At 34.7% G+C, this 24513-nt stretch overlaps 1 long non-coding RNA gene across 1 annotated transcript; it reads right to left on the bottom strand.

The window, feature by feature from the left end:
- Positions 1-4311: 4311 nt before the first annotated feature.
- On the bottom strand, positions 4312-23604 carry LOC135268299 (uncharacterized). Its single transcript, XR_010336553.1, has 3 exons — positions 23489-23604; positions 20837-21074; positions 4312-4387 (listed from the first exon to the last, which is right to left on the bottom strand). It is a non-coding gene; the product is annotated as an uncharacterized LOC135268299 (long non-coding RNA).
- Positions 23605-24513: the final 909 nt, after the last annotated feature.

Raw genomic sequence — 24513 nt, 5'->3', positions numbered from 1 at the left:
CATGCACACGTATGTTAATTGTGGCACTGTTTACAATAGCAAAGACCTGGAATTAACCCAAATGTCCATCAACTGTAGACTGGAAAAAGAAAATGTGGCACATATACACCATGGAATACTATGCAGCCGTAAAAAACGGTAAGTTCATGTCCTTTGTAGGGACATGGATGAATCTGGAAACCATCATTCTCAGCAAACTGACACAAGAACAGAAAACCAGACACCACATGTTATCATTCATAGGCAGGTGTTGAAAAATTAGAACACGTGGACACAGGGAGGGGAGCATCACACACTGTGGTCAATTGGGGGGTTTGGGGAGGGACAGCGGAGGGTGGGGAGGTTGGGGAGGTATAATGAGGGGAGAAATACCAGATATAGGATGAAGGCAAACCACCTTCCCATGTATGTACCTATGCAACAATCCTGCATGATCTGCACATGTATCCCAGAACCTAAAGTACAATAATAATAATAAAAAAAGAATTCTAATGCATCATTTGTCATATTCTTCAAAAGAAGCATAAAATGTTGAAACGGCAAATGAAAGAAATTTATGGCTAAATTTTCCTGGCATTTGTTCCACTTCTACCACATACAAGCAGTACAATCCAGCTCCACTGTAATTCTCAACAGATAATGTTATACGACAAACACATTTTTTAAAATATCCAGGAATATATGGAAAAGTTGACCATTTATTTTTTCATAATGGCATCTTTTCACTCTCAATTATGAATGAACTAGTAAACCGTGAAATCACAATATTTTACTATACAGATTGTCCCTTTTCTGCTTGGTAGATATCATAAACACATGGGTCACATTATTATTAATTCCATACAAATATTTATTTAACTAAAAAAAAAATCTCATACTAGTGATGAAAACTAGATCTGGTAAATACTGAGTTAATTTTACTATCACAAAAAGTTTATATGGATAATTGATGATTTTTCATAATGTTTATTATTTGAATTTCCACTGTAATATATCCTACCACTATTGGAGGTAAGGAATATTTATTGGCTTATTCTTTTTCAATAGAAATTATGAAGGATAATGAATCCAACTCTACTTTGATAGTACAACATGTAAGGAAGATTGGTAAATTACTAGGTCAAGGGTCCTGTAATCAAAGTTGGGAGTTGAATGGGGCAGTAATAATTACCTAGACAAGGAATTGAAAACTCAAACACCTATCAGAGCCAGATGGATAATGTAAAGTAGCACATTTCAGCTTGTCTGTCCATCTAATGTATACAGTAGCTATATAGATTTAGACAACGGCTGCCATTGCAATAGTGCAAGCTGGGGTTGCCATTTTTCAAGAGCAGCCAAAATGTTTATTTTTATATGAAATCTTTCTATCATATATTATTTCACTCTTGTTTGGTGCAAGTCATTTTGTTTCTTCAATTGTAAAATTATCACACCCTTGAAAATAGGAACCAAGATTATCACTCTATGTCTTCAAAAAGCATTAGCTTAAAGAGATAAAACACTTAATGAATGTTGTTCATTGACTGACAGATACACCAATTGCATGTATGTTTTTCAAGCCAAAGTAGGCTGTTCTCTATAGAGTTAATATTCAAAATGGTGAAAATGCAAGCTCTTAGAATTAAAAGAATATCCAAGAATCTTAGGATAGAAGAGTGTGGCCATGGGGGAAAGCAGCTGGGTTGGCAGCAATAAGATGATGTATTTTCGAGCAAAACCTTAATCTGAAGACAGAAAGTAGCCATTAATCATCTTGGAAATACATACACATATAATGGAGAAATATTAAGCTCATATCAAAAGACAGATTATTATTAAATTTAACTTTTTCACTATTAATAACTAGTTGGCATTTCATAGGAGAAAAAGTGACATTGAACATCTAATCAATTTAAAGTTTATTTTTTAAAATTTAACCCTGTTATTCAAAATACATCCTCACAGCTGGTTATATGATATAAAACATGAAATATCTAGAGGAGCATTTCCTAATAGAAACAGAAAGAGAGTCACTTTTGTAGTTTTAAACTTCAGCAGCCACATTTTTTAAAAAGTAGAATGAAACAGGTACAATTAATTTTAATAGTAATTTTTATTGAACTCAATGTATGCAAAATATTATCCTTCATTATGTAATCAGCATAAATTATATACAAGATATTGTACACTTTTGTACTGTCTTTGAAACATTTACTGCATATCTCGCTTTGAACAAGACACATTTCAAATACTTAAAAGTTGCATATGCAGCACAGACATAGAAGAAAACTATGCTTTCTCCATACATGTTAGATAAAATTTGATACTGATAATGTTATCTCCATAAGAGATAATTGTCTTAAGTAAAACTGGCTCACGTTTCTGGGAAAAGGGTGATAAGAATGACTTAGGTAGCTCAAAACTGGGATTTTTCTTCTTTGAAATGCTGGAAAAGTCAATAATAGAATTTCCTCTTTCAGTATTTGCACTCTTTTAGTGAATTATAAGTCAAACATGAACTCACAAAATAGTTAAAGTTGACCTGGTGTAGTGGCTCACTCCTGTAATACAGCACTTTGGGAGGCCGAGGTAGGTGGATCACGAGGTCAGGAGTTCAAGACCAGCCTGGGCAAGATGGTGAAACCCTGTCTCTACTAAAAATACAAAAAAAAAAAAAAAAAAAAAAAAACCAATTAGCTCAATTAGCTGGACGTGGTGGTGAGCACCTGTAATCCCAGCTACTCGGGAGGCTGAGGCAGAGAATTGCTTGAACCCAGGAGGTGGAGGTTGCAGTGAACTGAGATTGCACCTCTGCACTCCAGCCTGGGTGACAGAGCGGGACTCTGTTTCAAAAAGAAAAAGTTGCCACAAATGTTTTCTTAGGAAGCCATTGTATCTTCTTTCAATCATATGATGGAGGTCATGAGGTATTGCCTATTCCTTCCCATAGGGGGTTCATCGTATTTCAGGTTTTGCTTACCTCATAAATTGTCTTTTAGGAAGGCCAATATAGTAAGCAAATTCCAAATGTATACTCACAGAAACAATTAAACTTTGTATTTTTATCTGCATCTTAAAAGATCTATCTTTTTTCTGAGTATCAGCACATTTATAGTAATTTATGTTTACATGTTACAAACTTGGACTGCTACTCTCCTAATACAAAGTGAAAAAAACTGCTACACTTAATAAACATTTGTTGCAATAAACAAATAAATACTTGAACTTAGTGTTTTATATGATTGAAATTACTTTTTCTCATATCTGTAGACTAAAGTTATCATTCTGATAACGTGGGAGAGGAGGAAATGCACTTATTTCTTTGCTACTTCTTTGCCTCATTTTTGATAATCCATTTGCCAATGGAAAGTACTAAATACTTGGAAAATATTAAAAAGTACTAAATACTTTTTAATATTTATGTACTTTCTTTATGAAAGTACTAAATTTAATATTTAGTACTTTATGAAAGTACTAAATACTTGGAAAATTTAAAATATTAGAAAATATTTTAAATTTTAGTACAGCAATTGTGAGGTGTGAGCTGTCTGCGTGTGTGCATGCACGTGCCTTTGGGTGTGTGTTGTTTTTGTGTCTTCATACTTGTTAGGTGTTGAAGCCGGAAGGAAAAAGAAAGAAGCATATGAAAAAGTAAGGGAGGTATTGAGGAAATGGAGTGTGAACTTCTTTGTTAACAATGATGACTATAGGCCTTTTGTGTGTGTGTGACTTAAGATAGAGTAATTTCATTAAGAGCCCAGCATAGACCTTCAAGATTGCTTATCAAGGCTCTTCAGAGAGGAAGTGGCCATTTTTTGTTTTTGCAAAACATACAAACAGTGCTTGTTTTTGCAGCCCTGACCTAAGATCTCTCCGACTGTATCTCTGTGTTTTTCAAACCTCCTCCCTGGATCCAGTAGCAGGTGTCAAGGAATTGAAAACAAAACGCTTGAACTAAGAATTCCCTGTCCCATTTAAGAAGCTCTGCTATCCTTTGAGTTCTTGGAAAGGCACTGGCTGAGGTCAACAACATCATTCCATGAAGCGACTATGGCCAACTGGCATTCAAGTTCCAAAGTCATGGAGAATCTACAGTGAAATATATTTTTAGTCATTTTTGTTGAAGTTTAATATTTTGCATTTGTTTATATAGATTAAATCCTGTCAAATAAAAGTTTCCATCTGAATAAAAGGAAACCCAAAAATAGAAGTGCAAGTTCTGTGACTGGAATATTTGTGAAGTTGGGAAAAAAGATAATCTCTCACCTGTTTGGGGGCAGGGGTTTTGCAATCAGGAGTCTATCCATTTTTTCAAACCCTGAGGCCTGTTAGAAACATCTTTTTTTCCTTAGGCTGCACAGTTTCATCTCCTCTCTTTGAATCGCTCAACCCCAGCATAGAAAAGCTGCAAACCAAATTTAGGCATTATACAATCTAAGAGCACAAGCTGGGCCTCCAGGTACACAATTAGGAGCATTCTGTATGTCCATATAAGGATCCTGAGTCTGCTTTATTTTAATGTGGTGATTCTTGTTCAGTTTATAAGACCTTTTGAGAATTGAGTCATTTTAGTTGCAGCCTTGTATAGAGTTGCAGGCAACATGTGTTTGCTCCTATGGGAATGTTGAGTATAAAGGAAAGGGAAAAGGCTTGTGCAATACAAATCTATGATCACAAATAACCTCATTTTTCAAGTGACAATTCGTTTGAGAGGGTCTACTAAATACTGAAATGTCTCCTCAAATACAAAATAAATCATATTACCCTCATTCCAGGAACAGATCACACCAACACGGCTCCTAAAGAACAATGATAGAATCTTCCTCTGCCCTCCCTCAGTCTCTGACCCTGATGCACAGTGCATGCACATACACAACACACATACAGGTATCACACACACATCACATACAATCACATACACAAACACATACATACATGCTATATGCACACACAGGAACATATGCTGTTTTACATGAGCATTTGACATTGTTTTTCCTAATAGTGGTTTATTTTTGTTCTTCAGGAAAAAAGCTTCATTATTTTCTAAACTTATTAGACAATTTACTCAATCTTTCTAAGGCCAAATTTCCATGTAAATAAGAATAATAATCATAATCCTACATAGCACTATTATGAGAATTCAATAGAGTAAAACATACAAATAACTTGGAAAAGTCCTTGGTATATATAAGAAATCAGTAATGCTGGAAATTGTTAATATATGTTTTTTACCCTGAAATGATGGTTGTCCTTCTGAACACTTCTATTTCATTTTTGAAACTGCTTTAGAGAAATAATATCCTGAACACAAGGTACAATTTAGCCTGGTAATTATTGCATGGATTTTATTTTTGTATTATATATTTATAGAAAATCCTTCTGAAATATTTTCTTTCTCTATAGCTAATGTGATCATCTGGTCTTAATTCTGTTTCTAGTAAAAAAAGCCATTGGTTGACTGGTAGCGAGTGGTCCTCTGATAAATATACAGGCATACCTTGGAGATATTATGAGTTTGGCTTAGGACCACTGCAATAAAATGAATATTGCCATAAAGCTAGTCAACACATTTTTTGGTTTCCTAATGCAAGTAAAAGTTATGTTTAAACTATACTGTACAATAGCATTATGTCTTTAAAAAAAAAATACCTTAATTTAAAAAATATATTATTGCTAAAAAATGCTAATGACTCTGAGCCTTCTGCAAGTTCTACTCTTTTCATTGCTGTGTTGATGGTTGCTGACTGACAATGGGGTAATTGTGGTAATTTTTTAAAGTAAGATTACAATGAAATTTGCTGCATTGATTGACTCTTCCTTGCACAAAAAATTCCCTATGAAATATGATGCTGATTTTTAGTATTTTACCCACTGATATGATGTTTGTCCCCTCTTAATCACATGTTAAAATGTGATCCCCAGTGTTGGAAATGGGGCCTGGTGGGAGGTGTTGCGTTATGGAGGCAGATCCCTCATGAAGGGCTTGATGCCATCTTCACAGTAATGAGTGAGTTCTTGCTCTGTTAGTTCGTATGAGAGCTGATGATCTAAAATTACCTGGCGTCTCTCTCTTGTTCCCTCCTTTGCCATGTAACATGTGTGCTCTCTGTGCCTTATACCATGAGTAAAAGCTTCCTGAGGCCTCAACAGAAGCAGAGCAGATATTTATACAGCCTGCATGAACCGTGAGCCATGCTTATACAGCCTGCAGAACTGTGAGCCAAATAAATCTCTTTTCTTTATGAATTACCCAGCCTCAGATATTCCTTTATAGCAACACAAAAGTGACTAATAAATCCATGGTAGAACTTCTTTCAAAATTGAAATAAATCCTCTCAAACTTTGTCACTACTTCATCAAATAAATTATGTAATACCCTAAATCTAAATCTTTTGTTGTGCTTTTAAAAATGTTCATACCATTTTTATGAGAAGTAGATTCCATCTCAAGAAACTACTCTCATTGCTCAGTAAGAATTGAGCTACTCCTCATCTGTTCAAGTTTGATCATGGGATTGCTGCCACTGAATTACATCTTCAAGCTCCATTTCTAATCCCACTTTCCTTACTATTTACAGCATATCTGCAGTTACTTCTTCTTCTGGAGCTTGAACAACTCAAAGCCATTTATTAATGTGGAATCAAATTCTTTTAAACTCTGGTTATTGTAGACTTTATGACTTACTTTTATGAATGATGAATATTCTTAATAGCATTTAGAATGGTGAATCCTTTCCAGAAAGTTTTCATTTTACTTTGCCCAGATCCATCAGAGAAATCACTCTGTGGCAGCTACAGCTTAAAAAAAAATGTATTTGTTAAATAGTAAGACTTGAAAGTCAAAATTAGTCTTTGATTCATGGGCTGTGGAGTGAATGCTGTGTTAGCAAGTATGAAAACAACATTAATCTCCTTGTGCGTATTTATCACAGCTCTTGGGTGACGAGGTACATTGACAATGAGCAATGCTATTTTAAAAGAAATCTTTTTTCCTGAGTAGTAGGTCTTAACAGTGGGCTTAAAATATTCAGTAAACCATGTTTCAAACAGATGTGCTATCATCCAGGCTTTGTTGTTCTTTTTATAGAATACAGATAGAGCAAATATAGCATAATTCTTAAGGGACCTAGGATTTTTAAAATGATAGATGAGCATTAACTTCAACTCAAAGTTATCAACTGCATTACTCCCTAACATGAGAGTCAGGCTGTCCCTTGAAGCTTTGAAGCAGGCTTCTCCTCTGCTTGAAGCAGACTTCTCCTCTCTAGCTATGAAAGTCTTAGATGGCATCTTCTTCTAATAGAAGACTGTTTTGCCTACATTGAAAATTTGGTGTTTCATGTAGCTACCTTCACTGATATTTTTAGCTAGATCTTCAGGATAACTTGCTGCAGTTTCTACATCAGCACTTGTTCTTGCACTTTTATGTTATGGAGATGGTGTATTTTCTTAAACCTCATGATCTGACTGCTGTTAGCTTTTAACATTTTTTCTTCAGCTTCCTTATCTCATAAAATTAGAGAAAGTTAGGTCCATGTTTTGAAATATGCTTTGGCTTATGGTGATATTGTGGCTGGTTTGATCTTCTATCCAGACCACTAAAACTTTCTCCATATCAGCAATGAGATTATTTTTTTTTTCATAATCATTTTTATGTTCACTGGAGTTGAAGTTTTAACTTTCTTCCAGAACTTTTCTTTTGCACTCACAACTTTGCTCACTATTTTCATCAAGAGACCTAGCTTTCAGTTTATCTCTTCTTTGACATGCTTTCCTCACTAAGCTTAATCACTTATTTCTAGTTTTTAATTTGAAGTGAGAGATGTGTAACTCTTCCTTTCATTTGAATACTTAGAGGCTACTGTAGAGTTATCAACTGGCCCAATTTTAATAACATTGTGTTTCAGGACATAGGGATGCCTGAGGAGAAGGAGAGAGAAGTTGAAACACCTGGTCATTGAAGCAGACAGAACACATGCAAAATTACTAAGTTCACTGTCTTATATGGGCATGATTTGTGGTGCAAACAATTACAATAGTAATATAAAAGATCACCATAATTAGTCACAGATCACCATAACAGATAAAATGGAGAAATTTTGAAATTGTAAGATTACAAAATGTGACACAGAGACCCAAGGTGAGTATATGCTATTAGAAAAATGGTGTCAATAGACTTGCTCAATGCGGGGTTGCTGCATACCTCCTATTCATTAAAAATACAAAAACTCTGGAAGACGGTGTAGGCAATACCATTCAGGGCATAGCCATGGGCAAGGATTTCATGATGAAGATGCCCAAAGTAATTTTGACAATAGCAAAAATTTGACAAATGGTATCTAATTAAACTAAAGAGCTTCTGTACAGTAAAAGAAACTATCAACAGAGTAAACAGACAACCTGCAGAATGAGAAAAAATGTTTGCAAACTGTGCCTCTGATATGGTCTAATATCCAATATCTATAAGACATTTAAACAAATTTACAAGAAAAAAACATACAACCCCATAAAAAGTGGGCAAAGAACATAAACAGACACTTTTCAAAAGAAGATGTACATGTGGCCAATAATCAATCATATGAATAAAAGCTCAACATCACTGATCATTAGAGAAATGCAAATCAAAATCACAATGAGATACCATCTTACACCAGTCAGAATGGTTACTATTAAAAAGACAAAAAATAACAGATGTTGATGAGGTTGTGGAGAAAAAGAAACCCTTATATACCCTTGGTGGGAGTTTAAATTAGTTCAGCCACTGTGGAAGACAGTGTAGTGATTCCTCAAAGATCTAGAAGCAGGTTAAATATAGCATAATTCTTACAGGACCTAGGATATACCCAGTACTGGGTGTATACCCAAAGGAATATCAATAATTCTATTATAAAGACACATGCATACGTATGTTTATTACCAGACTATTTATTCACAACAGCAAAGACCTAGAATCAACCTAAATGCCTATCATGATAGACTGGATCAAGAATTTTGGTACATATACACAAATGAATACTACGCAGCAACAAAAAAGAATGAGGTCATGTCCTTTGCAGGGACATGGATGGAGCTGGAAGCCATTATCTTTAGCAAACTACCACAGGGACATAAAACAAAATACCATTTGTCCTCATGTGTAGGTGGGAGCTAAATGATGAGAATATATGGACACATAATGGGAAACAACAGACATTGAGGCCTACTGGAAGTTGGTGGGTGGGAGGGAGAAGAGGATCAGGAAAAATAACTAACGGGTACCAGGCTTAATACCTACTTGATGAAATAATCTTACAACAAACCCCCATGACAAAATTTTACCTATGTAACAAGCCTGAACTTGTAACCTTGAACTTAAAATAAAATAATATATCTGTGAAGTGCAATAAGACAACATGAATAAAACAAGGTATATGAGAAATGATAAATATATAAATATATTTTATATAAATAATAAATAATTATATAACAAGAAGATTTAACAGCATGGGTATATAGGGCTCTGCACAGAAATTCTGAGACACTGCAGATGAAAATGTCAATATACTATTGTATGTGCTAAGTTTATGCCAAAAAAAAGAATGAAGCACAAAGAAGTACTTAAGCAACTATGTTAAAGTAATAATTTGCCAAGCACACAAAAATGTATTTTTAGAGTTGCTTTTATTTACAGTCATGCTCCTTTGTAATATTGTCAAACATCAAGTAGGTACTGAATAGACCAATTGGCTCAAAAGACTCTCTGCTTTGTAATTTTCACTTCTAAGACTTTGGTTTTCCAACACGTGATTTTCTTCAGGCTGGTTCAACTAGCTGGCATGTCAGATTCAGTAAAAATAATTATCTATACTGCAGGCTACTTAATAAAGAGCCAACGAAAGACAAAAGTTAGCCCTTAGTAAGTAAAAGAGCTTGAGATTAGCAAAATGCCCTTATCATATGAAGTCTATTCCAAATAGATGAAGAAAAATCCCTATCTAGTATTTTCCATGGAGTATAATGGCTATAATTTAAATAAAAGAAATAGTGACCCTTTCTTAGACTCAGGCAACATTTTCCTCATTCTTTGATTTTAGTTAATGTGGAAAATAATTATTTGAATGAACTTCTCAATAGTTTGGTTTGATGCTTTGGGTATCTGCAGGGCATACTCTTTTGTACTGCTATGATTTAAATGTGTCTCCTAAAGTGTATGTGTTGAAAACTTAATCTTCAGTTCAATAGTGTTGGAAAATGGGGCCTAAGGGAAGATGTTTATGTCATGAAGGTTCCACCCTAATGAATAGATTAATGCCATTTATAGAAGGGCTTGAGGCTGTGAGTTCAATCTCTGGCTCTGTCTCATACTCTCTTTGCCTTCCTGCCATGAGACGACACAGTAAGAAGGCCCTCACCAGATGCAGCCCTTCGATCCTGGACTTCCCACCTCCAGATCTGTGAGCTAAATAAACATCTATTCTTTGTTTTTTGTTGTCGTTTGTTTGTTTTGACACAGAATCTTGGTCTACAGTCCAGGCTGGAGTGCAATGACACAATATCGGCTCACTGCAATCTCCACCTCTTGAGTTCAAGCAATTCTCCTGCCTCAGCCTCCCGAGTAGCTGGGATTACAGGCATGTGCCACCACACTCAGCTAATGTTTTTGTATTTTTAATAGAGGAGGGTTTTTGTCATGTTGACCAGGCTGGTCTCAAAAACCTGACATCAGGTGATCTGCCCCCCTTGGCCTACCACTGTGCTTTATAAATTACCCAGTTTGTAGTATTTTTTATTGCCACATGAAAGGGACCAAGACAGAAAATTGATACAAAGAAATAGAGCTGTTGCTGTAACAAACACCTGAAAATGTGGAAGCAGCTTTGGGACTGGGCAACAGGCAAAGGCTGAAAGAATTTAGAGGAACATGCTAGAAAAGGCCTATCTTGCCATGAATAAAGAATTAGGGACAATTCTGATGAGGACTCAGAAGAAGAAGAGAGCAGTAAAGAGAACCTAAATCTTCTTATAGCTTACTTAAGTGGTAGTCATCAGAATATTGCTAGAAATACAGACAGTAAAGGCCGTTCTCATGAGGTCTCAGATAGAAATGAGAAACAGATATTAGAAACTGGAGTAAAGGCCTTTCTTTCTTTTTTATTTATTTTATGAGACGGAGTCTCATTCTGTAGCCCAGGCTGGAGTGCAGTGGCATGATCTCATCTTACTGCAACCTCCACCTCCCAGGTTCAAGCAATTCTCTGCCTCAGCATCCTGAGTAGCTGAGAGTACAGATACCTCCCACCACACACAGCTAATTTTTTTTGTATTTTTAATAGAGACAGGATTTCACCATCCTGGCCAGTCTGGTCTTGAACTCCTGACCTCGTGATCCACCCATCTCAGCCTCCCAAATTGCTGGGATGACAAGCATGAGTCATTGTGCCCGGCCAAACCATCCTTTTCATACAGTCGCAAAGAACTTTCCACTAGGACTTCGTAAAAGGCAAAACCTAAGATGATGAACTAGGCTATCTGGCAGAAGAAATATCTAAGTGGCAAAGTATTCAAGACAGTGCATGACTTATTTTAGCCACTTGCTGTAAAATAAGAGAAAATAAATGTGGTTTAAAGGCAAAATGTATAATTAAAAGGGAAACAGACAGAAAGATTTGGAAAACTCTCAGTCTAGTCATACAAGGAATAAAAAAGCATGCTTGGGAGAGAATATTAAGGGTGTAACCCAGCATTTGTTTGCAAGAGAGATCAATATGGATAGGTTAAAATCAGGTTCTACTCATCAGAACAAAGGGAGAATGACTTTGAAGACATTCTGAAAATCTTTGAAGCTACTCCTCCCCTCAGAGGCCCAGAGCTCTAAGAGGGCAGAATGGTTTCAGGAGATGGAACCAGAGCACACTCTAGAGGCATACTACCCAGGGCTACCTCAGACCTCTGTTTCCCACATTCCTGTACAGTGTTTCTTGGTCACCTCAGTTGTGGCTCAAGCAGGCTCAGGTGTAGTTGGGTCATCGTTCCACAAGGAGCAAGCTGTAAGCCCTGGCAGTCTCCATGTGGTGCTGACTCCACAGATGCAAAGAATTTGAGAGCTTTAGGGCCATGGTGGCCTCTACTTAGATTTCAAAGAATGTCCCAAGTAGATTGGGGGACCAAGTGAAGATGTGTCACAAAGGAAGAACCATTGCAGAGAGACCTCAATAGGGCAATGCCTTGTGGAGCTAGGAGAGTGAGGCAAATCCTAAAAACTCACAACTGTAGAACTACCAGCATTCAACTCCAGCCTTGGAGGGCTGTAAGAACTAGACTAATCTGTAAGAGTTGCTGGGTAGACAGCCCAGTAAAACCATAGGGGCAGGGCTGCCCAAGACCTTGGGAGCCCAACCCTGACCCAGTGTGTCCAGAATGTGGAATATGGAGTCAAAAATTTTTTCCTCCAGCTTTAAGACTTAATATTGTTTTCCCTGTTGGGTTTTGGACTTACGTGGAAACTGTTACCCATTTCTTCTTGCTTATTTCTTGATTTTGGAATGAAATTTCTATCCTATGTCTGTCCTACCATTGTATTTTGGAAGTAGATAATTTGTTTAATTTCACAGACTCACAGCAGGAGGAGAATATGCCTCAGAATGAATCTTGCCTTGACTCCCACCCATATCTGATTTAGAAAATGTATTTGTCTGTTCTCATGGTGCTATAAAGAACTGCCTGACACTGGGTAATTTATAAAGGAAAGTGGTTTAATTGACTCACAGCTCTGAATGGCTTGGGAGTCCTCAGGAAACTTACAATCATGGTGGAAAAAGAAGCAAACACATCCATGTTCACATGGCAGAAGGACAAAGAAGTGCCGAACAAAGTGAGGAAAGCCCCTTATAAAATCATTAGATCTTGTGAGAACTTACTCACTATCATGACAGCCGAATGGGGGTAACCACTCCCATGATTCAATTACCTCCCACCAGGTCCCTCTCAGGACACGTAGAGATTATGGGAACTACAATTCAAGATAAAATTTGGGTGGGAACACAGCCAAACTGTATCAGATGAGAATCTGGACACTGAACTTCTAAGTTGGTGCCGGACTGAGTTAACACTTTTGGGGCTATCAGATTGAATAAATTTATTTGCATGTGAGAAGGATATGAGTTTTGAGGGCCAGGAATGAAATGCTGTGGTTTGACTGTGTCCCCCGAGAAGCATATATTGGAAAATGAATTCCCAATGCAACAGTATTGGAAGGTGGTTATAAAGGAGTGGGGGTCAGATTTCAACCCATGAATTTGGTGAGGAACTATTCAACCTATAATACCATCTTTCTTCTTGGGTTATTCAGATCCCACTCCCACCCCATTACCTACTCCTTGCTTGGTGAGTCATTACCTGTCAACCTGCTGAGTAAGGTCCTCCTCTGGAAGCCTGCCCCAACTCTATCACCCTTCACCTATCTCTTATGATATGTACTTGAATTTATTCCACGGATTGATAATTTCCAATTTTATGCCTATGCATATTATTATTATTATGTATATATATAGTTATTATAGTACATACATATTATTATAATATCCATATTTTGCATTAGAAAGGTCAGTGAAGCCAGAGTTTTCTTATTATTTATATTCTTAGCACCTCACATTGTGCCTAGCACGTCATAAGAGTTCAATATATATTTGGAATGTTTTAAAGTTTGTTAAATAAATTGGAAAGACGGCAAAAATCAAACACTGCCTGTGTGGATAGGTCCTTCACCATGTCAAAAATGAAATCATTATGCTAGGCCCTGATCCAATATGACTGTTGTCTTTATAAAAAAAAGGGAAACCCTTTTATAATCTGCATTAATACATTCACGAAGGTGAAGCCCTCATGACTGAAACAACTCCCATTAAGTGCCACCTTCTGGAGTGGGAGTCAGAAAGCCTAGGTTGATTCTTTGGACTTGCCACATGATTAGAGCCCTTGAGCCAGTCCCTCACACAGGTCTCTGGCCTCCTCTGCTTTACTAATTTTGAAATAAACACTTTGAGCTAGATGAGCTCTAAGAGCTCTTACATTCTAAAATACAGAGACTTAGAGTGACCTGTTTCTACTTGTACAAAATGTAATTTGTTTAGAAAACATGCTATGGCACTCTAGGGACTAATGTTAAGATGTTAGTAAATATTAGAAGCAAAGCCTGTTGACTCTGTCTGGCTCTTGATAAAGTAAAGCAAAGAACATATACAATTACAGAATCACAGTCACTTAAATTATTGTAACTCTTCTGTTAAAGAGAGCTTCAAATTGATGGTGAAGCAACTCATTTATTACAACAACGAAAAACACAAATAATATCCTCTTTTAGCTGTTTGATTTTGTTTTGGCTTTATTTCATGAGGAAATTGAGAAGAAAATAAAATTAGAGATGGATTGGAAATAAAATGAAGTAAAGATATCTAAGAATAATACCCATGGTGATGCAAATTCCAGAGCAAAGATGAACTGAATAGATTTGGAAGAAATTATATGAAGTCCTCATGTGAGCTACATTCCACAATGAGTTATCACATGAGACTACAATAGCAATAAAATGCATGAGATGATTACATCTCCTCCTCTCTCCAATTTAGTTAGAAGAAGAGATATAAGCTTTAGAAGAGATATAAGCTTTAAAATATAATATTCATGGATATTCTAATAGACTCACATAGTAAAAAAGATCATGCATGAATGGCATCAGTTTTTGCTATAAGCAACAATTTTGAAAAAGCCAAGAACATTAATTTTTATCTCTCACTGCCACAAAAACACAGGGATTGCAAAAAACAATCCTATGGGGTTCTTGTTAATAGAAATTTTGTTTCATGCTTCAGAAGGGAATTCCTTTCCTTTAATCAGAAAGCCAGTTAAAATTACACAATCGTGGCTTTTAAAAAAATTCTGTACTAATTTCACATTCCTTTTTGACCATATTCTGCAAGTAGTTAAACTTGCCACAACAATTTTGGCAATTTATTTTTAATTGTAAAATAGATTGCTGAAAGCAGTAAGGAAACATCTTCCTGGGTGGGATATGATTTTCTTCCATTGGACTTACCTAACTGGGGACCAGTTATTTGCCTGAACACACAAAAAAACAGCTTACGTCTGCTTAGAAAGGAGTTGAGATAGCAGCCTTGGCTACGTAAGTGAAACTCTTTGTCTAAAAATCTTAGGAAATGATAAGTATTTGAACATGAAGTTAACAGGAGAAAAGAAGGTTACCTTTGTAAGGTTTGTGTTGTATTTAAAAATAAAGCTATGTTTGCATTAAGAGCACGCTCACACTTAAAAAAGCCAGTTTTAATTATTTGTATCACCTGCACATTTGTCCTGCAACTATGTTTAAAATTTGTCTCAACAGTTACTTTTGGATGCTGAGGTCAAAGTATATATTCAAGGGTAAAAATCATTATTGCTCATTCCTATTGGCTCATTGCTTCTTTGGGTGTCTAGAAAAATAACCAGAACAATGTTTGAAGTTTCTATATAGGAGAGTATTCAGAGACCAAGAAAAAGCTTGTTATTTGTTTCCAATGGTGTCTCTTAGAATCAATATACTTTGCAATCTCTTATTCCAAATTCAAGAACATCTCAAACATCAGAAAGCTCTAAGTGGCAATCAAAGAGCTATAATTGTCTTTCACATGAAAGATACCATAGTTCATCATGTCATTTGTGTAAGTACTAGAGATTGATAATATTTATTAATTCTTGTATATTTTTAAAATAATATATTAAGAGTGAGCATTTTAATCAGATTTATTGGATTCAAACGACAGTACTACTCAATTGACCTTGGGCCAATGCTTAACCTCTGTAGTTCTTAGCTTTCTTATCCGCTAAAGGAGTCAAATAATTTTTTATAAGTTATTTATTAGCATTAAATGAAACTCTGCATGTAAGCAGCTTGGTACACTATGTAGCATATATCAAATACTTGATCACTACTAAATTATCAACACTGTCCTAGACGACCACTGTTATTTTCTTAAGGTTTCTTTACCAATACAATACAGAGTTACACCATCATCATCATTGCTCACAAACTATGACTGCCCAACTACTGCTTTAGAGAGAATGTTCACTTACTACAAATATTAATGAAGACACTTATTTCAAACATACTTCCTATGGATACTCTGAAAGAGTTATATTTTAAATTAGGCTTAGACTATTGCATATGTTCACAAAAGAGCTTAAAAGAAAGAGATTATCAAAGCAGAAGTGTAAGGGAAAAATTGTATTACAAATATATGATAATTTTTAAATCCTTTGAAATCTTAATTTTGCAATCCAATCAATACTTTGACAATGGTAAATTTTGAAATCAGAGTAAGTCTTTTACATTTACAAAAGTTATTTCATATTTTATGAGGCTGATTCACAATACATAAATTCCTTAAATTACATATAGAAGATTATAATAGTCTCTCTTTTTTGCATTTTCTGGAAGTAAAACTAATAATATGTGAGATCTTTTCCACCTTATGTTGAAATTTAAAATACATCCATAATTGTAACTTATTTGAAATTTACATTTCACTTTTTGATTTAATATCCTTTCCATTTTGTGCATCATCTTATTATGAATTAAAAATTCCCTATTTCACTTAACATAATGGTCATTTAAATATAATTCAAGTTGGTGGCCATTATGTTAAGTGAAATAATCCAAGCACAGAAAGACAAATATCACATGTTCTAACTCATATGTGAGAGGTAAAAAGTGGATCGCATGAAGATAAAGAGTAGAATCGTGCGAAGGATGGGAAAGGTAAAGAGACTGGGAAGGTAAAGGGGAAAAAAAGAATGTAAGTGTATTTATTACTACTTATCTGTACACTTAAAAATGGTAAAGATGGTAATTTTTATATACATATTTAACCCAATAAAAATAAATTCATAGAACTGTAAAAAATATATATGCGTATATATGCAATTGAAAGAAAAAATCCCTATATTTTATTCTTCCTTATATTAACAATTTAACAAATGTTGCTGTATTTGGTAGCTTTTTTTCTATGACATCTATTAATTTAATTTTCATATTTTAATTCTTTATGGATTTTTTTGAACCACATAATCTTATCAGATTTTAAAATTTCCTCTCACAAAACTGCTTGCAGTTTTCTCACTGAAAGTATTAATTTCATACAATATTAAAATTAGAGATTCTCAGTAAATTATCAGATTATTCATGCCATATGCCCCTGTAATTGACTTAGGAAGGTACATGTTTTTAAAATTGTCCAATGTCATTGACTTTCATTAACCTAAGGGCAGAGGGAGGCAATCTTAGATATTGAGTCTTGTTTGCTCCTAGAAGGAGAAATAGAGTTCCTTAAACATAAAAGAAAAAAAACTAAGATTATCTCAAGGTAAGGATACTACAGATTCCCATCCCAGTGCTAATGCTAGAGACAGAGACCAATAATCTACGTCCTGCTTTGTAGTTTTAAAAATATTTTCCTTTTTACAGGTAAATATCTTGAACTGTGACTTAGTTCCTCTTAATTAACATTATACTTTTATCTACACTTTAAAAATTAGCAAAACAACTATAGGTCTAAACGGCATATAGATGCTTTAAGTAACTTTTATTTATTACAATAATTCTTATACCTGGTGCTTGCTATCACCTTAACACAGCCTGAAAAAATAAAATATGACCATTGCAATATATGTTTTTAAGGTAGTAATAAAAATACAATAAAATGTTTAATCTGCAAAAATTGTATTTAAATAATGTTAGTTCATGAAATATTTTCTTAAAATTATTTTTTCTTGATCCCTGCTACTACTCTTTTATTAATTAAGTCTTTCAGGAATTCGCACTGCATTTCTTAGCCTTGGTATATATTTGGCTTGAGGTTTGTTTCTAAGAGGACACCTTCTGGCCCCAGAGCATTTTACTAGCTAGCTGAAAATGGAGAACAGGAAAATTAGGCTAAAAATCAAGAACAAAAAGGATGAATAAAAATGCCCACAAATGCTTGGAAATGAAAATGTATACACCTAAACAACAGAAGAAATGAAGAAATTACAATAGAAGTTAGAATTTATTTTGACCTAAATGCTTATAAAATTATGACATCAAATTTACAGAAGGCAGCTTAAGCCCTGCTTAAAGAAAATCTTATAGAATTATGTATAAGCATATATTAAAATATATGCTTGTACTTAAGTATATAAGCTTATACTTGGTGCTTGATATCACAACACAGCCTTAAAAATAAAATATGGTCATTGCAATATATGTTTTTAAGGTGATAATAAAAATATAATAAAATGTTTAATATGCAAAAGTTTTATTTAAATAATAATGTCAATTCATGAAACTAAATGCTTATATATGCTTCTATTTAATATATGCTTATACTTAAACATATTAAATAAAGCATATATTAAAAGTGAATGAATACTAAAGATCAAAGTCTCTACCTCAAGAAATTATACAAGTAGGTCAGGAGCTGTGGCTCATGCCTGTAATCATATTGCTTTGGGAAACCAAAGTGGTGAATCACTTGAGTTCAGGAGTTCGAGACCAGCCTGGGCAACATGACAAAACCCTGTCTCTATGAAAAATACAAAAATTAGCTTGGTGTTGTGGTGTGCACCTGTAGTCCCAGCTACTTGGAAGGCTGAGGTGGGAGGATTGCTTGAGCCTGGGAGGCAGAGAATGCAGTAAACCAGGGTTGCACCACTGCACTTCAGCCTGGGTGACAGAGCAAGACTGTCTCAAATTAAAAAAAAAAAAAGCAAGTAAATTCAAAAGGAAATAATAGTACATAAAATTTAAAGGAAAAAAAGCAAAAATTTGGTTATTTGAAACAACTAAAGGAAAATGATAAATACCAGATTAGGATGGAAATTAGTAAAGATAAAAAAGAGAAAGAGGGAAAAACACAAATCATCAGTACCAGGAATGCAAAGGGGGACATCACTGCAGATTCTAGCATTGTTAAATAGTGAATAAAGTGCCTTATAAACAACTTCAGACCAATACATTTAAAAAATAGATGAAATGGACAAATTTCTAGAAAAACACAAATAACCAACATTAGTATAAGAAATAAAACACCTGAATAATGCTATGTCAGTTTTTAAAATCTGAAATTAATAACCTTTCAAAAAATTCACAGATCCAACTGCTATTACAATTCATTTCTACCAAACATGTAAGAAAAATATTAATCCAATCTCACACAAGTTTTTCTAGAGATCAGAAAAAGGAACTACTTACTGACATATTTTTTAAAACCAGAAAATCTTCGTACCAAAAGCTGACAAGGACGATATAGGAAAATGACAGAGCAATCACCTTCACAAACATATATGTGAAAAATCATGAAGAAAATATTAGCAAAGTATAGCAATACATAGGAATGATAATCTATCTTGACCCAATGGATTTATTTAAAGAATGAAAAGTTGATTTGAAATTTGAAAATCGATCCTTTTAATTTGCCACATAAAAGGATAAGGTATAAAACTCATATGCTATTTTGAAATGCAGAAAAGCCATTGATAAAATGAGATATCCAATAATTATTAAAAAGCACACAGTAGGCTGGGGCAGTGGCTCATGCCTGTAATCCCAGCACTTTGGGAGGCTGAGGCAGGTGTATTACCTGAGCTCAGGAGTTCGAGACTTGCCTGAAATCCCGTCTCTACTAAAAATACAAAAATCAGCCGTACGTGGTGGCAGGTGCCTGTAATCCCACCTACTTTGGAGGCTGAGGCAGGAGAATCATTTTAACCTTGGAGGCAGAGTTTGCAATGAGCTGAGATAGTGCCACTGCACTCCAGCCTGAGCAACAGAGGGAGAGTTCCTCTCAGGGGAAAAAAAAAAGCACACAGGAAACAGTAGGAAACTTCCTTAATCTGAAAAGTATCTTAAAATAAAAATATGTAAATATCACATTTATTGCTGAATTTTGGAACAGCTTTCTTTTGTGAATGAAATGAGACAAGGATGCCTGCCATTTTCTATACTTGCCAATCCATTGCAGTGACTAAAGAAGGATAAATAAAAGGTGTATGGATTGCAAAGTTACAGTGAAAACTATTTTTATTAGTGGGCAACATGATTGCATAGGGAAAAATTTCAAAAGAATCCACAAACTAATGGAATTAAAAAGTTAATTTATGAAGTTTATAGAATAAAGGATAATATACTTGCAATAAGCTATTAGAAAATATTTTTTTAAAAAAACAACACTATTTACAAAAGCAAATCAAAATATGTCAAATAGTTAGAAATAAATCTAATGAAAGATGTGATAAATCTTTATAGAGAAAATACCAAAACATTATTCAGAGCAAGTGAAAACCTAAATGGGGGGTGATTGGTGCTGTGTTTAAGAATTCTAAATTCCAGTTAAAATCCATGCAGAGTTTTCTTCTGTAGAAATTAACAAATTAATTCTAATGTTATATAAGACTTATACAAAATATAAAGGAGCAAGAATAACAGACATTCTAAAATTTATACAAAATTGCAAAAGGTTAACTCATGAATGCAGAAAGAAGGCAAAGAGAAAAGGTCTCAAGAAATTTACATAATCTTTCCTCAAAGATGATGCCCAGAGTCTTCATCCTATGATGAAGACTCCTGTCAGCAACTCCCATCCACATATACAGAGTGTCCAGTCAGATCTTCAGCAGCCTTCTACCCTTACCCATTAGATATGGACCAAGAGTTACAAATAATCATAAGGCATTTTTGTGACAGCATTCAATGTTAATAGCAGTCTAAAACAAACAGAAAAAGAGCAAAGTGGAGAAAAGCACGACCAGGCAAGAAGAGTGAAGTAACCTAAAAAAGTACACATACTCACCTATAATCCCAGCACTTTGGGAAGCAGAGGCTGGTGAATCGCTTGAGCTCAGGAGTTTGAGACCAGCCTGGGCAATGTAGTAAAACGCCATCTCTACTAAAATTACAAAAAGTGATCCAGGCATGTTGGTGCGCTTGTGATCCCAGCTACTCAGGAGGCTGAAGCATGAGAATTGCTCTAACCTGGGAGGCAGAGTTTGCACCACTGGACTCCAGCCTCAGTGACAGAGTAAGACTGTCTAAAAAAAATAGAAAAAAAATAGGTATATATTAGAAAGAAGACATTTCTGCCATGAAACATGATGCCATAAAGCAAGAAATATATATGAAAAATGCGGTGGAACAGAGTGTAGGTGCTCTTGAATATTAAAAGTGTGATAAACCAATTGAAGGTTTAGGTGATAACAATGAAGACATCTTCCAGAAGGCAGACCAAAAGGCAAACAGATATCAGTAGGAAATAAAGGATGAAAAATTAGATGATTAGTCTACTAAGGATACACTTAAATAAAAGAAGTTCCAGAAAGATAGAACAAAAGAAACAGAGGGGAAAAAATTGCCAAGCTACTTCTTTGGTAATTAAAAAAAAAAAAAAATCCCAGAATTGGATGACAGATATTTCAAAACAATAACAGGCCAGCAGAGTGCCCAGCTTCTAACTACAGAATTCAAGTAACAAATACTCAGATATCCCCTATATTTATTTCTGCATTCAATTCAATAAATCCTAATCACTTCACTATCTTTTAATGCAAAGCTATCAACAAGGACATTTATATGAATGTTAAAATTTTTGTCCACTTTCATGAGAAAAAAGCATGCTTCAGTGTGTAGAAAGTCTAGCCCTGTTTTGAACTAGCACTAAATCAATTGGATATTTACTTAGAACAGTGTTTGGCAAGGTAACCTGCAATAGAAAAGCATTATACAACATAACCAATAAGCAAACAAATATATATTTATCTAAATGAAATAAAATTTCACAATATAATATTTACCCTTACTCCATGTAAAGCACTCTATTCTACCCTATCCAATTTAAACAACATAAACACTGCTCTTGAGGCTCTTAAATGGATTTCACAATATTCTCAGATCATTAGTTTAAGAAACACTGCCTTTTTAGACTAAACATATAATGAAACTTACTTCAAAGTTCCTTTATATTGAGTTTTTAAAATTATAGTAAAATTATGACAATATTATAGTTTATTACAGCTCAAGGAGTTTTGAGAATGTTGAAAAGGTTTGAGAAGAAGCATTCTTAGAAGTAAGGACGATAAATTAAGGTTCTCCCAATTTTAACTATGTGCTACAAGTGGCTGATATTGTGTGTAAATTTCCAGTTTACTACCTTCTTGATATTAGAGGTAGTCTTCAAGAATATTATCAGTTTTTACAGTAATGTTGTGATTCTGATTTACTGCTAAAGGGGTCATTAGGCCTACCACCTGCTTTTGCAGATATAGCTGAATCAATAGTATTCATAGTCTAAAGATTACTAAAGAGCAAATTCTATTTACTTTTTTATGGAACTTAATGACCTTTACTAAACACATTGTATTTGCCAGTTATCAACATCTTAAACTTTGTAGTTTCATAGTTTGTTTACCAAAAGGATGAGAACATGTAAGATTAGAAGGTTTTCTAATTTACATCAAAATTTTCCATAAAACTTAAAATAGTATTTTTTCTTTCTCAACTAATAAGAACACTATTATTCTGATACTTTCTTCGTTCATACTTCTGATACATCTGTACTTGTTCTTGGCTTTCTTTCATGCATTCCTAGGAATAATATATTTTAGGACATTATTGCAGCAACACAGTAAATAATTTTATCTTAGTGAAATTCTAGAATTAGTTTAGGAAACACCAGTCCTCTTTAAATTTGATTCAATAAAGCTAAATAACTACAAGCAGTAAATGGCCAGAATAGAAAAGAGCAATATTAGAAACGCTAATAATCTGAAGACACAATCTAAATGAAACACAGGATAAAATGAACATTTATTCAATTAACTCCTCAGAGCCCCAAGAGTTTTGTTTCCTGTCTACCTTTTCCTTTCCTTCAGTTCAGTTTTATGTGGTCATTGTGTCTATCTGCATTTGTGTTTCCATTTTCCGTATTGTTTATCTTTCACTATAAATTCTTCCTTGTTCCTTTAGTTTAAAAATAAAAGAAATTTTTATCTTTTATGTTTCTTAAAGGAAAAAGAGCAATTTTAGTTATGTTTAGATTATGGCCCTCAATTTGCCATTTCATGGGCCACTTGTCCAAAATAGGCAAAATTTTCTTGACTCACACTCTGTACCTGCACTGTCAAATAAAGTGGTCACTAGCCACGTGTAGTTATTTAAATTTAAGCTTAAATTAATTAAGCTAAAAACATTAATTTCCTCAGTTACACTAGCCACATTAAATGTGCTCAAACATCCCTATTGCCTACTGGCTGTTGTACTGGACAGCATAGATATGGAATGTTGCTACAATTGCAAAAGAGTCCTGCTAGTCAGCCTGGTACCACATTTGCAGCTTATCAAGAGGGACAGGAAATCCATATGGCAATTGTATTAGTCTGTTTTCATGCTGCTGTTGAAGATATACCCAAGACTGAGCAATTTGCAAAAGAAATAAATTTATCGGACTCACAGTTCCACGTGGCTGGGGAGGCCTCAAAATCATAGCAGAAGGCAAGGAGGAGCAAGTCACGTCTTACATGGATGGCAGCAGGCAAAGAGAGCTGTGCAGGAAAACTCCCCCTTATAATAACCATCAGATCTTATGAGACTACTCGCTATCACGAGAACAGCACAGAAAAGACCTGCCCTCAGGACTCAGTTATCTTTCATTAGGTCCCTCCCACAAAGTGTGGGAATTCAAGATGAGATTTGGTTGGGCACACTGCCAAACCATGTAAGCTATCTCCTCTATCTGACAGCTTTAAACACAAATTAAAGTTTAGGGATCGCCCTGAAAAAATAATTTCATAAATTCTGCAGACACAAGCAAATTCCTGAAAGTGAAAAACAGAAAGCAAAAGCAAATTAAGTCTTCTTAAATGGACTGCAAACAGTTTAACTATTTTTTTCAATTAAATATATTGAATCAAATCATGTCGTTTACCCATGGAAACACAGGGTTGGAACAAAGCTCTGTAAGACATTTGTATCACCAGTGACAGGGAGTAATGAGGGAGATAAGATAAAGGGGCAATATTGACCTATTGCAATAGGAATATCACAGATGTATAGTTATCTTTTGGCATTCCCCCTACAACAAATGTTAAAAGAATTGTTTTTAGACTTCTAAAGAATTGGAGCCTCATAGGCCACCTTGTCCCTTATAAAAAAAGTAATCTCACCATATAAAAACGGTTTGGGGATATTCGATAGTTATATTCTATTCAATGCAAATGTATTAAATACCTCCTATGAGCAATGCTGTCTGCAAAGAATACAAAAGTGAATACAAAATCCCTTTGCTGAGGAAACTTAAGGTCCAAGAGGAGTGGCCTGACCTAAAGTAAGTATAAAGGCAAGGTGCCAGTAGAAACACATGTAAACATGCAAAATTAATATGTGGAGTCAGAAAAGAGAAAATCATTTCCAAATTCAATTCAGGAAAGGAGTGGCTGAAATTGCTTTATGGGGGTTTGAAGTAAGCCTTGAACATGG

Source organism: Aotus nancymaae, unplaced genomic scaffold, assembly GCF_030222135.1.
Source record: "Aotus nancymaae isolate 86718 unplaced genomic scaffold, 86718_ANA_hifiasm-v0.15.2.pri h1tg000040l, whole genome shotgun sequence".
Classification (NCBI taxonomy): Eukaryota; Metazoa; Chordata; class Mammalia; order Primates; family Aotidae; genus Aotus; species Aotus nancymaae.
Note: the sequence above shows the minus strand (reverse complement) of the source record. Positions and strands in the feature narration are given on the sequence as shown.